Source organism: Leptonychotes weddellii, chromosome 8, assembly GCF_054177405.1.
Source record: "Leptonychotes weddellii isolate Sample4059 chromosome 8, ASM5417740v2, whole genome shotgun sequence".
Taxonomy (NCBI): Eukaryota; Metazoa; Chordata; class Mammalia; order Carnivora; family Phocidae; genus Leptonychotes; species Leptonychotes weddellii.
This window is the reverse complement of record NC_138376.1, coordinates 1,018,304-1,031,785: the sequence shown is the minus strand read 5'-3', so window position 1 is coordinate 1,031,785 and position 13,482 is coordinate 1,018,304. Positions and strand designations below refer to the sequence as shown.

General features: G+C 41.6%; 1 pseudogene; it reads left to right on the top strand.

Annotated features, from left to right (window-relative positions):
* Positions 1–635: 635 nt before the first annotated feature.
* On the top strand, positions 636–2,656 carry LOC145722793 (putative olfactory receptor 2W6 pseudogene; annotated as a pseudogene).
* Positions 2,657–13,482: the final 10,826 nt, after the last annotated feature.

Here is a 13,482-nt window from a genome sequence, read left to right as displayed (position 1 = left end):
AAAAAAAAAAAAAAAGTGGATCATTTTATTTCCTTGTAAAATAATGAGCTTTTGAAATAATGAGCTGTGAAACTGAAAAGAATAATGCAAATTGTTGGCAAATAATCATAGCCATAAATCTGAAAAACTCCCAAATATTGTGCTCCTCAGACCAAATAATGACTTAATACTTATTGAAATCCTGGGGTGCCTGGGTGGCTCAGTCATTAAGCGTTTGCCTTGGGCTCAGGTCATGATCTCAGGGTCCTGGGATCGAGCCCCTTGTCAGGCTCCCTGCTCAGCAGGAAGCCTGCTTCTCCTCTCCCACTCCCCCTGCTTGTGTTCCCTCTCTCACTGTGTCTCTCTCTGTCAAATAAATAAATAAAAAATCTTTAAAAAAAAAATACTTATTGAAATCCTGAGTCAAGCATCCAGCATTTCCAAAGGCATTTCCACTTTACCATTTTACCAGTCATTTCATTGAGGGAGTATATCTATACTCGTTTGTTTGTTTGTTTGTTTGAGAGAGTGTGTGTGTGAGCAGGGGTGGGGGGAGTGGGGGAGAGGGAGGGGCAGAGAGAAAGAAAGAATTTTAAGCAGGCTCCACACCCACGGAGGAGCCCGAGGAGGGGTGGCTCCATCTCACAACCCTGAGATCATGACCTGAGCCAAAACCAAGAGTTAACTGACTGAGCCATCCCGGCGCCCTTCTATACTCTTCAAAGATGCTCGTTTTTCTCCTAACAGGTAATATGTAGTCAGAGGTGATGGAGAAGGGCAACACAAGCTCTTTCGAAGGCTTCATCCTGGTGGGCTTCTCTGACCGTCCCCACCTAGAACTCATTCTCTTCGTGGTCATCCTCACTTTCTACCTGCTAACTCTTCTTGGCAACATGGCCATCATCTTGCTTTCCGCTCTGGATTCCCGGCTGCACACACCGATGTATCTCTTTTTGGCCAACCTCTCGTTCCTGGGCCTGTGCTTCACCACGGGCTCCATCCCTCAGATGCTCTACAACCTTTGGGGCTCAGATAAGACCATCGGCTATCTGGGTTGTGCCATCCAGCTCCGCTCCGTCCTGGCGCCAGGAGCGGTGGGCTGCGTCCTCCTGGCTGTGATGACGGACGACCGCTCTGCGGCCGTCTGAGACCCCTGCTCTACGCCGTCATCATGCCCCTGGCACCCGGCACTCCGTGGGCAGCTGGCTTCAGTGGCGTGGTTGAGTGGCTTCGGCAATTCTCTCATAATGGCACCGCAGACGTTGAGGCCACCCCGCTGCGGGCACAGGCGGGTGGACCTCTTTCTCTGTGAGATGCCAGCGCTAATTGGCATAGCGAGCCTCGAGGCACTGCCATTGCTTGGCAGTCTTTATCATCCTGGCACCACTCTTCCTACCCTCATCTCTTACGGTTACATTGCACAAGCAGTGTTTAGGATCGAGGCGGCCGCTGGGCGAAAGCAAGCCTTCAACGCGTGCAGCTCCCACCTGATCGTCGGCTCTCGCTTCTAGGGCACCATCGTATCCATGTACCTCCAGCCAGCAAACACTTATTCCCAGGACCAGGGCAAGTTCCTCACTCCCTTCTACGCGATCGTCACTCGCAGTGTTAACCCCCGATCTACACACTGAGAAACAAGGATGTTAAAGAAGCCATAAAGAAGGTGCTAGGGAAGGGGTGTACTGAAGGATAGCAAAAGTTTGGGGGTTGTCTTTTGACCCGTCTTCTGTACACCTTGTTAGACGTAGCAAATAAAGGACTACTCTGACATCGCAGACTGAAGAGGCACTCAGTGAGATGGGGAGCTCAGTGTTTAGCAAGGTTGAGAAAATGCAACATTCCTGAGTCCACACTGCTCTCAGGTCCCTGTGAGCCAAGCACCGATCACTAGGAGGGCTCCAGTTCGGGACCAAACAGCAACCTATGCTTGCAGAATACCAGCCATGAGCGCAGACAGCAGGCATTCTTGTACCCAGGCCAACTTCTGCCACAGTGATTTGTACTCAGTAGGTCCTCAACATATATGAAAGGAATACACTTAGAAGTGAAAAAAAAAAATTTACTTTTTCTAGAAAGTTCACATGTACTTTTATAGTGCCAAATTTCTGAATGAGAGGCAAAATAAATCATTCCATTATGTAGCTCTTAGCATCTCCAATACTGCAATGTGGATCCATAGTGTGGCTCCTGCATATTTTTAATCATTGATATAACTGAGTTTAGTGATATTTATGTTTGACCTTCTGAGGCAAAAGTGAATGAAGAAGGTTATGTAACAAGACCATGAGGTATTTGCTTTATACGGAAGACAGAGTTTCTTGCTCATATTTAGTACTTATTGGTACTTTATTTGTGACAAAAAAAGGTTGAAAGGTCTTCTTTTTTTTTAGTTTTCTTTTTTTAATTGCAGTAAAATATACACAATATCAAGTTTACCATTTTAACATTTCTTAAGAGTATCGTCAGTGGCATTAAGAACGTTCACATTGTCATACAATCATCACCACCATCTACCTTCAGAGCTTTTTCGTCTTCCCAAACTGAAACTCTGTATCCATTAGCAATAACTCCTCCTTCTCCCCTCCCCCCAGGCGCTGGAAACACCAGCGGACTTTCAGTCTCTATGAATCTGACAAAGAGCTTCTTGCTTAAAATGTTTGAAGTTTATTAACCTCCACTTCCCCCCTCTGTCACCAGGATAACCTTGGACAGAGGCAGAGAGGAATGACACGAATTCTGGGGTGCTGTTGGAATCTTTATGATTGGGTGTTCTCTGGATGTCGATTTCTTCACATTTATACCCATGACTGCAGTCCCTTGCCAGTCATAATGGAAGTTGATTGGAACAGTCTGTATTAGATTAATGAATCCTAAAGGCAGACAGGTTTCTTCAGACCTGAAATGTTACCAGTTGGATAAATCCCATCTCATAATCTGGGAAAACATATGTTATGCTAAAATTTGTGCAAGTGAATAAGGGCTTTTAAATGTGGGGGTATTGCCCAGCAGTATCATTAGGGACTGGATAAAAGCTGGGTTTAACAATTTCTTTTTTAAGCTCCCTCAAAGTCTTTAAGAAAGTTCAGGTTACTCTAGAGGCTCCAGAAAAAATACCAAATACCTAAATAAATTGTTCTCAAAAAATATCATTTTTGGACACAATGTACATATTTTCTTATTTGTAAGCACTAATTCTTGTACTTTGTCCAGATAGATTAGATTTTATTTTAGATTAATTAGGGCTTGTTAGAATGGGTTTTGGGTTTAGTTTTGACTATAGACAATATTCTGTTATTCCCATAAGAAGGTAGAATAATTAGAATATAGTTGATTTTCCCAACTTTATAAATTAAGTAAAACGTGATATTGAGCCATGATGATCTTTATTAAGGGCATTATTAATGCAGCTGAAGTATAGAATTTGGAGACCCATGACTTGGCATTTTCCACTTCTTGCACCGAAAAACAACTTATAGTATGTGTCCCACTGGCACAAAAATATGCTATGCACTTATAAGTAAATAAAAATCCTTCAGAATCGGGCGCCTGGGTGGCTCAGTCGGTTAAGCGACCGCCTTCGGCTCAGGTCATGATCCTGGAGTCCCGGGATCGAGTCCCGCATCGGGCTCCCTGCTCAGTGAGGAGCCTGCTTCTCCCTCTGACCCTCCCCCCTCTCATGTGCTTGCTCTCTCTCATTCTCTCTCTCTCAAATAAATAAATAAAATCTTTAAAAAAAAAATCCTTTAGAATCAATCTCTAATGAAATTTTATATAATTTCTATGCTGTTTGGATATGCATTATTTTAGAATCAATAACATCTTGGAGTGGGGGCAGGAGATCAAGAGAGAGTATAAATCTCTATAGAAATAGCAATTTTGGAAGCACCCTATGGAGTTTCCAACTAATTCTCTTCAAAATTTCCCTTTTCCTCCACAATGGTTAAGTTTCATTACATTCTTCTCTAAAAAATTTTAAAACCACTATTATAGGTAATAGGGAATGATGAGCATCAGATCTCAAGGGGAAAAATTGCCACTATGTTCTTAATAACATTATGATGGCTTAGCACCACCTGTTACTTAGTTTATGAAGTAGTTTATAAAGTTTCCTTAGTTTACTTACTTAGGCATAAAGTAGAAAGAATCAAATATATTCCACCTGTTCCACCATCTCATGGGAATAATAGAATACCCCCATAATAAAAAATACCAGAAATATTTCATTTTTATCCTCTATAGATTCTTCCTTTCACTAATTAATGCTTCATCCTTACAGACTGATCTTTTACACAGAGTAGATGGAGGTTTAGGTAGAAATGAGCATCAGGATTCAATTCCCCGTGTACAGTTGTGTATCTCTTAGCCATGGAGCTTAATGTTTCTCCAAAGAAACAAATATTACATATATGCTTGTAAGTGTGTGTTTGTGTTTAAACCCACTGTGATCTTAAATTAAGGGCGATGAGATGATAGCTCAATAAATGCTTATCAATAAGATTATCAGATCATTTTCCATCTTGTTTTGATGGGTTGTACAGGGACCCTGAAGACAACCTGAACCTATTTTATATTTTGTCTATGTTCACATTTTTCCTTCTCATTCACCAAATATACATTGCGCCAGGCAATAAGCACTGAGCTCGTAGTGGACAAATGTTGGAAACCTCATTATGACAGTAACATTTGTAAGTGTTAGGAAGATAAGCATAGGAGGGACAGAAGCCGGGAAACGTGGCAGGGCTGCCGTTTTAAGTGGCAAGGGTCAAGGAAGAGCTTGCAAAGTACGTTTAAGCAAAGCCGTGGTGGAGATGTGGAAGCAGCTCTGCGGTTCTCCGGGGAAGAGAGCCTCGGGCAGAGGGAGCCTCGGGAATGCATTTAGGTCAGGGAGGTGAGGAGGAAGCAGAGACCGGGATGGGCAGTGAGTGGGAGGGACATCTAGAGCACGGTGACCCTGGAAGGAAAGAACAGAAAGTGTTTCCAGAGGGATGAGTGGTCAACTATCTAACATGCTGCAAATGGTCACGTGAGATTAGGGATGAAAACTGACCAACAGACTTAGTGATGCGGTCTCCCGGACCAACCTGCAAAGAGCCATCTCGGTGGAGCGATGGAGTAGGATCCTGGTTGGAGTGCACACAAGACACAAAGGTGAAAATGTGAAATGCAGGCAGTGAGCACAGCCAAATCCTCCGAGAAGTCTAACGATGGAGAGAAACAGAGAAATGGGTGTTGGTAGTAGGGATGCAAGATTTATGAGACTACCAGGATTATTTTTGAAACACGAGGAATTATAACAAGTTTAAAAACCAGGGAAGGGAATGATCCAGCAGTAAAATGAAAATTCAGGAAAGAGAAAATTGCAGCAGTGATGACCTTGAGTAGGTGGAAAGGAACAGGATCTGGTTCATGAGGGGACAGTCTGGCGAAATGGGAGCCAGAGTTTGTAACAGTAAGAGGGAAGGCAAAGTACGTGAGCCCAGGTGCTGAGGGTCAGGTAGCTTTGAGCTGGGGGCTCGCGCAAGTTCTCTTCTGACTGCTATGCTTTTCAGCCTGAAATAGGAAGAAGGCATTGCAACCTTACCATTTAACGCTATGTTAAACCAATAGAATAAACTAACTACCACTTAAATACCTGAAAGGAATTTATTAGAGGACTCGCTGCAATTTAATCTTTCTCTCTTTGGTATAAGGTAACTGTTCATTGCTTGTTTGTCTTAGCATTTGTTTATCATTTTAGCTGGAACATTCTTTCCTGCTCTTCGTAACTCACTCTCGTTATCGTTTTTCTCCTATATATTAAATAATATGGAATATGTGAAAATTCATAGCTGGCTTTCACAAGAATTTTCTAAGAGGTTTTGTTTTTAATAAATGTCACCTTTTAAATGTTCAGTTAGAAATTCACTTCTCCGGGCGCCTGGGTGGCTCAGTTGGTTAAGCGACTGCCTTCGGCTCAGGTCATGGTCCTGGAGTCCCGGGATCGAGTCCCGCATCGGGCTCCCTGCTCGGCGGGGAGTCTGCTTCTCCCTCTGACCCTCCTCCCTCTCGTTCTCTCTCTCTCTCAAATAAATAAATAAAATCTTTAAAAAAAAAAAAAAAGAAATTCACTTCTCCAAGGCTTCCCTTATTAAGCCCTTCCTGGAAATTCCTCTCCGATTTTGAAACCAATGTCATGTGCACCAACAGTGCAGACAGGATCCCACTGCTATGGAAGACTCACAGGACCCAACATAACCGTGCCTAAGAGAGTACAGTTTAAGAAAAGGATACAAAATAGCAACAGCATTAAAGGCTGCTTCGTAGTTAGAGGTTTGGAGAAGTCCGGCATCAACACCGATTTTCCTTTCTCTAAAAACTGTATGGACGTGTTTTCTATTTCAGATCAAAAGCCCCTGACATATGCATGGAACACCAGTAAGACAGGGGACACCAAGGGCTCTTAGATGGGGTTTCTTAGCCTCTGCTGGTCATGCAGGCATTCTCTTGCTACTAATCAACGAGAGTCCTCCTGGGGCTTCACTTAGACTAGGTGCAAATCATCGATCTCATTCTTACCCATAAACGATGCTGACAAGCTGGTAACCACAAACCTTCCTGAAACTCCTCATACCAACAGTTACATAGCAACATTCTTAATCGGCACATTTCCTGCCTTAGCCAGGGTCAGTGCCATGCACTACATCTCTTTTTTCAGTAAAACAGTTCAAGCCAATTCCACATATGTTGGAATTCACCTTCAAAACACGCCCCCAACCCCTTCTCATTCAGCTGCAGCCTTCTGTAGGAGTGGAGTAAAGACTGAAGCCTCAGGGGAACGCAGAGGCTTCATGCTGGTCACCAGAATCAGGGGGTATGCAACTCCTAGGAGAAAGATTTACAAAACCCCTCTTCACATGACACATGCTTCCTAAAGCTCCGTCTAGTTAACGCCTCTCCAACCAGCATAATAGTCCACATCCAGTAGGAAGCAGTCGGCACTGGTGATGTCTGGTGTCCTGGGGGCTTGTGTAGTTACTGTACGTTTTCCCCCTGGCCCTTTGCTGGGGTATCGTGGGGCACCTGTAGCCTACGGACGCTCAGATCGGCCCCCTCTGGAACAAGGCAAAGACACGTTCTCAAACAGGGGCTGCTGCACGGTGCTCCAGCCTCCCTCAAACCCAATGGACATACGTCAGAGAGAAAGTTAATTCTGAGGTTATGTGGATTCCACAGAGAGAAGGACCAGGCGTTTAAGAACACGGACTTCTTGAATGAATGGAATCTCATCTCCACCTTGCACTTAATCTCTGTGTATCACAGGTTCTTCGCTTGTAAAATGTGGATAATAATATTGCCACGCTCAAAGGACTGTTTTAATTTTAAATGAGTTAATACACGAAAGCATCTAGAACAGTTCCTGGCATGTAGTAAGTGTTAAGTGTTTGTTGTGTTGTTGTACGTATAAAGTATACTAAAGAAAGACCATTCCCGCTTCTGCTTTTTGGAATAGAATACTATTTCTGAGGCCATTAAACTCTGTAAGGTTCTCAATCTCACACCGCTTCCAAATTTTTCTCTGTATTTGTATCTAGCCTCTAGTCTTGAATGCTCACTTTTTGGAGGCCTTGCTGGAGCCTGCCCTTAACCCTACATACTTCTGGGATAAGATGCCAGGGTTACAAGCCTCAACCCTTCCAGAGCCGCACCAACAATAACTCCGAGGCCAGTAATTCAGTTTTGCCTGAGTCATAATATTATTTCACGAGAACCCATCTAATGCAAGGAATTCCAAGTTTAATCTGCGCCTTTTACATACTGAACCTAAGGATATCCCAAGACCTTTCCATCTTAAAAAGGGAAACTATAAACTGAGAAAGAGGTTTGGATATCCTACTTTGATGTGCACTTTAAACTAGTCCTTGCCATCCATGGGCACGTTCTTAGCCACCGTTAATTCCAACACAGACCCACGCACACTGTGGCAGTAATCCAGGACCCTCCCTGTGTTTCTCATATGCCGTTCTTCAGTTTCCATATCCACCTGGCAGTGAGCTTTGAGTTTATTATCTCCAAGTTTGAAATTGCCTCTGACCCAGAGGCCTTGAGATGCTTACTTAGGCTCTGGGGGGTTTAATACTTGGTGGCCCCTGATGCACAATTACAGGTTTGCCATTCTCAGTGCTCGGTTCCTCCCAACACAGTCGGTTCTTCCTGGGGTCTGGCACTGAGGGATCCAGCCCACACCGGCTTCATCAGAACATCTCTGTGCAGATGTCTGCTCCATTCTCATACCGAGTAATCGATTAGATGGTCAGGAATTAATATTCTAAATTATAGCATTCCAGGAGCTCTTTCCTTAGGGAAAAAAAGAGAGAGAGAGAGAGAGAGGCTATGCCGATAAGCAGCCCTCTGGGAAATAAAGGTAAGAAAAGGTGGGGAGGGAGATTGGCACTAGCCAAGAAGAGAAATTAAATTTAAATGAACCAGAGTGTATATTTCATAGTTTATCTCTTGTTTCCTAACAGATTCCGTGACCTTCAGGAAGTTTGATTAAGTCCTCTGAGCCTGTTTCCACATCCACAAACTGAAGATGGAAGCGTAGCTATTTTAGAGGACTTTGCAGAGGACAGTGAGCACCCATCACACCCTACTCCTATTAGTACTAAACTCTGCAGGTTCTCTGCTATTTCCAGGCCCTTGATAACCAGGCATTATCTCTTAATTTTCCACTTTAAGGACTACTGAAACTTTTTAGTTTATTTACCTTGGTCTATTCTATAAACTAAAGATTTGTTTTTATTCAGATTTTCTCACTGGTTTACCCCTCCATTTTCTTTTAAAAATACTATTTTCTTGGGGGTCCTGGGTGGCTCAGTCGGTTAAGCGTCTGACTCTTGGTTTCGGCTCAGGTCATGATCTCAGGGTCCTGAGACTGAACCCCACAATGGGCTCTGAGCTCAGCATGAGTCTGTTGGAGATTCTCTCTGGCCCTCCCTCCTGCACTCTCTCTAAAATAAATAAAATCTTCTAAAAAATTTTTAAATAAAATAAAATACTCTTTTCTTTATTTAAATTACTCAACTATTATAAGAACTTGTGGGAAAAAAAAAGAAATCCTACATTACAAGCATTATTTTCCCCAAAGGATCCCACCCTCATGCCCATTCTTACTTTCAGAGGTAAACACTGCTATTAGTTTGGGGATTTTAAAATATTATGCATTATTTTTGGTGTATTAAATCTTAATTTTTTCCTTTCCTGTTTTACTTGATGCCCCTTCTTTCTTCCACAGAAAGAAGGAATTCTTATTCTCATGTAATCCCATATAGGAGTATGATACATAAAATTATATTTAGAGCATTTTAGTCATTGTTTTATATAGTTAAGAGCATGTTAGTGCTCTTTTTCTTGCATCTTCATCTCAATCAGCAATATCTCAGGCAAATACTTCTTGTGCAGATTAATTATTAGTCCATTTTCTATCGAGGAACTAAATTTTTTCTCCATCTTTGGCTACTACAAACATTGTAACAATAAAAGTTCTTGTTCCTATGCCTTTATATACTGAAAATTTTATTTCATCAGGTAGATTTACATGAATAATATTGTTAGGTAGATAAATATATGTGTATTTTCAAAAATTAACTGTCCTATTTATTTATAAAAATCTAGTGATACTTTACATTTCTACCCATAATTTGTGAGAGTAGCCTTTTCCCTTAAGCAAGATTAGGAAGAGGAGTTCCTGCTGTTACACTTTTTTTTTCAATCCAGTAAGTGACTTATTATTACTTCAATGTATTTATCTGATTGTTTGGGAATTTAAAATCCTCTCATACAGATTTGCTATTCTGAGTTGTATGTTCAAATTATTTGGTATTTTTTCTATTGTGTTATTTGTATGTTTCCTTGGGCTTCGTAAAAATTTTTTATAAGTATAAACTTTTCATAATTATAAATATATTTTAAAAATGTGTCTACTCTCATAATTATAACTATATTTTAATCCTTAATGTGTCTACTCATCTGAAAAATTGATATGGAGCTACTCAGTAGAACATATAAAAATAAATCCTGGATAGAAGAGACTATAGAAAAATATAAATCATTTTTTAAAATCTTGCAAAAACAAATGTGCAAAACCATACTAAACAGAGGGAGACCTTCTTCACTAAGTCTAGAAATGCAAAAATTTTTTCTCTTTTTAGTTTCAAGTTTTTATTTAAGTTCCAGTTAGTTAACATACAGTGTAATATTAGTTGTAGGTGAAAAAAAAAATTTAGTTTCAGGTGTAGAATTTAGTGATTCATCACTTAGATACAACACCCACTGCAAAAATCTGTGAAAGAAAAGATAGAAATATTTGGGTATATGATAAATAAAACTGCTTTATGTAAATCAAGGCAATAAAAGCATTTCTATGGTAGATTAAATGGAATCTGTTTCATTGTATAAAAACTGATCTCAGAATTTCAGAGCAAATGGACAGTTTTCTTTTCCATGTGGCTTCACAGCACTCACTTAGCAGCTTACAAGAGGAAATTAACTCCCAATTTGATGGCACAAAACTCAAGTCTTATCTGATAAGGTATTTTCATCCCTTTCATCTTGGAAAAAGCTAAGGAGACAATCTCCAGAGAAAGGGTAATGTTCGAGCAAATTCAAGCTAAAAATGAAACTGGCTTCCCCGAGATCTTCCTTTCTGCCCATTAGCTATCAGGGTCAATTACTATATAGCGCAGAACAGGGTTGCCTTCCCTTATAAATCAGAACACACACCACCACGATTTAATAAAGACAATTCCCTGTCCTCATTTAGGTTGCAAATCTGGCAAGAATTCTGAAAACAGTAGTTAACGCCTTACTACTTTGCATTGGGATGCCACACGTTCTGGTTGTCTGCAATATTTTTTTCCTATTCTTAGATTTTCTGAGTTAATCCCGAATGGAGATCTCATAATTTGCCACTGGAAAAGGGGAACAAGGAGTTGGACAAACTTCGTCATATCCACTTTACAATTGAAGAGCTTATGAAGAGCTTGATTCAGCGTGTGCCTACTTGGTCTTATTTGAAATCAAAGCTTTTTGGACAATGCTTAATATAGAGGTATGCAAAACACTTTTCTGAAAATTATTCTTTTTTTTTTTAATTTTTTTTTTTTAAGATTTTTTATTTATTTATTTGAGAGAGAGAGAATGAGAGAGAGCACATGAGAGGGGGGAGGGTCAGAGGGAGAAGCAGACTCCCTGCCGAGCAGGAGCCCGATGCGGAACTCGATCCAGGGACTCCGGGATCATGACCTGAGCTGAAGGCAGTCACTTAACCAACTGAGCCACCCAGGCGCCCTGAAAATTATTCTATAAAACATGCTGAAATGTCGGTGTTCTGCAAACTCATCTTATGGACTTCATCATTATATCACAAAAATCTGACTAAGCCTCCATTTCTTCATTCCATTTATTCGCTGATAATGCTACTTTGCATGTGTTTGTTACCTCTATGGAAAACTAAGACTTTGGGGCAGAGCAGTCCTTGGTTCTAATCCTCAATCTGCTATGTACGAGCTCAGGAAAAGAACTCCTCTGAGCTTCCTAATTTGTGTTTCTCCCTGAGTCAGTCTTTCATGAAATGAGAGGGGAGGGGAATGACCAACTTTCCTCTCTAAGCCAAACTGCAGTGTTGTGTGAATAAATCACTATTATTTATCCTCACACTCCAGTAGCAAGACGGAGGTTCAGTGTAGTGTATAAAAGCTTTTTGTACGCTCACAGAGGCATGATAACTTGAGGAAACTTAGACCCCAACAGTTTCTATGTTACATGGAAAACAGAAAATGCCCGTGTTGCAAATTAAATTACTTTCTAAAACCACTGAGTAGCCGTCCAGTTGTGCAGTGACTGTGGCAGGATCTGAACGACAACTCTTGTTGATGGGGTTTTGGAATATAGGTGAGGTTCGGGGGGGTGAGGTCCAGGGCCCACGACCAAGAAGGAATTCTTGAGACGCCTCTGGTGCAAAATTGTGGTTTTAGTAAAGCCCGGGGACAGGACCCGTGGGCAGGAAGAGCTGCTGCCCCAGGGTTGGGAGGGGAGGCTGATTATATACTGTGAGGCTGGGGGAGGTGAGGCAAAGGGAGGTTTCGAGAAAGCTTTCGTATGTTAAAGAAGATTCACAGGAAACCGGAGGCCTTGCCTTTGTCAAGTTAAGGTTGTTTTTCCCTCTAGCAAGGCATTAACCTGAAGATAGTTGAGAAATTCCCAGAGGAACATTACACTCTGCCGGCTTAAAGTCTCTGTCCATGGGCTGCAGGTTATGAGGACATTTAATTCTATCTACATTCTCTTCTGGAAGCTAGGCCGTTGATAGAAATGCTTTGTTCTTGTAGATTGCTGAGACATTTGTAAACTGAGGGACACTCAGGTCTTGCAGGATTGTGATCTCTACAAGTTAACCATTTGTTTTTCCTTTCCTTAGCTTTAGGGCAGCCAGGAGTTCGAGAGGAATGTCACATAGATCCCATGGGGGGGTGTTGTGGGGTGTCCCCTTCCGCTTTGTCCTCAGCTTGCCTTCTGTTCCCTCATCATTGTCACCTTTCTTTTCTTCAAAGATTTATTTTAGTCAAGAGAGCCTGCATGAGCGGGGGAGGGGCAGAGGGAGAGGAAGAAGCAGACTCCCCACTGAGCGCAGAGCCCATCCTGGGGCTCCATCTCAGGACCCTGAGATCACGACCCGAGCCGAAATCAAGAGTCAAGATGCTTAACCCAGCTGAGCCACCCAGGCACCCATCTGGTCACCTTTCTTATTTCAATGCTTTTTCCATAGTCACAGCTTAAAAAAGATTTCCAAGACTTTGTTGAACCTCATCATTCTGAATCCCCGAAGGTCAGTCACAGAGTGAGAAAATCCAGCATTTAGCTGGGGATGTAACATCAACCAATACACAGGCGAGCAGGTGGTAATAGCTTGTATTTATCTCAGCAAAATCAATGGAAATATCCTGAGTTACGTATAGAGAAATGCTCTGTAAGTTCAAACAGCCCTTTCAACTGCTGCTTTTAAAAAAAAGCCTCACTTTTCCTTACCTGTGGTTGACCCCTTTTGTGTCTCACACTGTTTAAATATGTTCCTATTAAGATATTTGCCTCTTAAATTTTGCCTTTCTTTGATCTATCTTTCCTTCTTTTTTCTCTTTCTTCTTTCTTTCTTTCTCCTTCCTTCCTTTCTTTTCTTTCTTTCTTTTCTTTTCTTTCTTTTCCTTTTCTTTTCTTTTTCTTTCAAGTAAGCTCCACCCCTGTGGAGCCCAATGCAGAGCTTGAATTCACAACCCTGGGATCAAGACCTGAGATGAGATCAAGAGTCTGATGCGTAACCGCCTGAACCACCCAGGTGCTGCTGGGCTTTCATTTCTGATGTGCTGATACAGATATAGAAAGATAAAATTGTAGAAATACCTAAGTAATTATGAATATTTCCAACTACGTATTTTTCACATTACAAGCAATCTCTGTTCTGTAAATATCTTC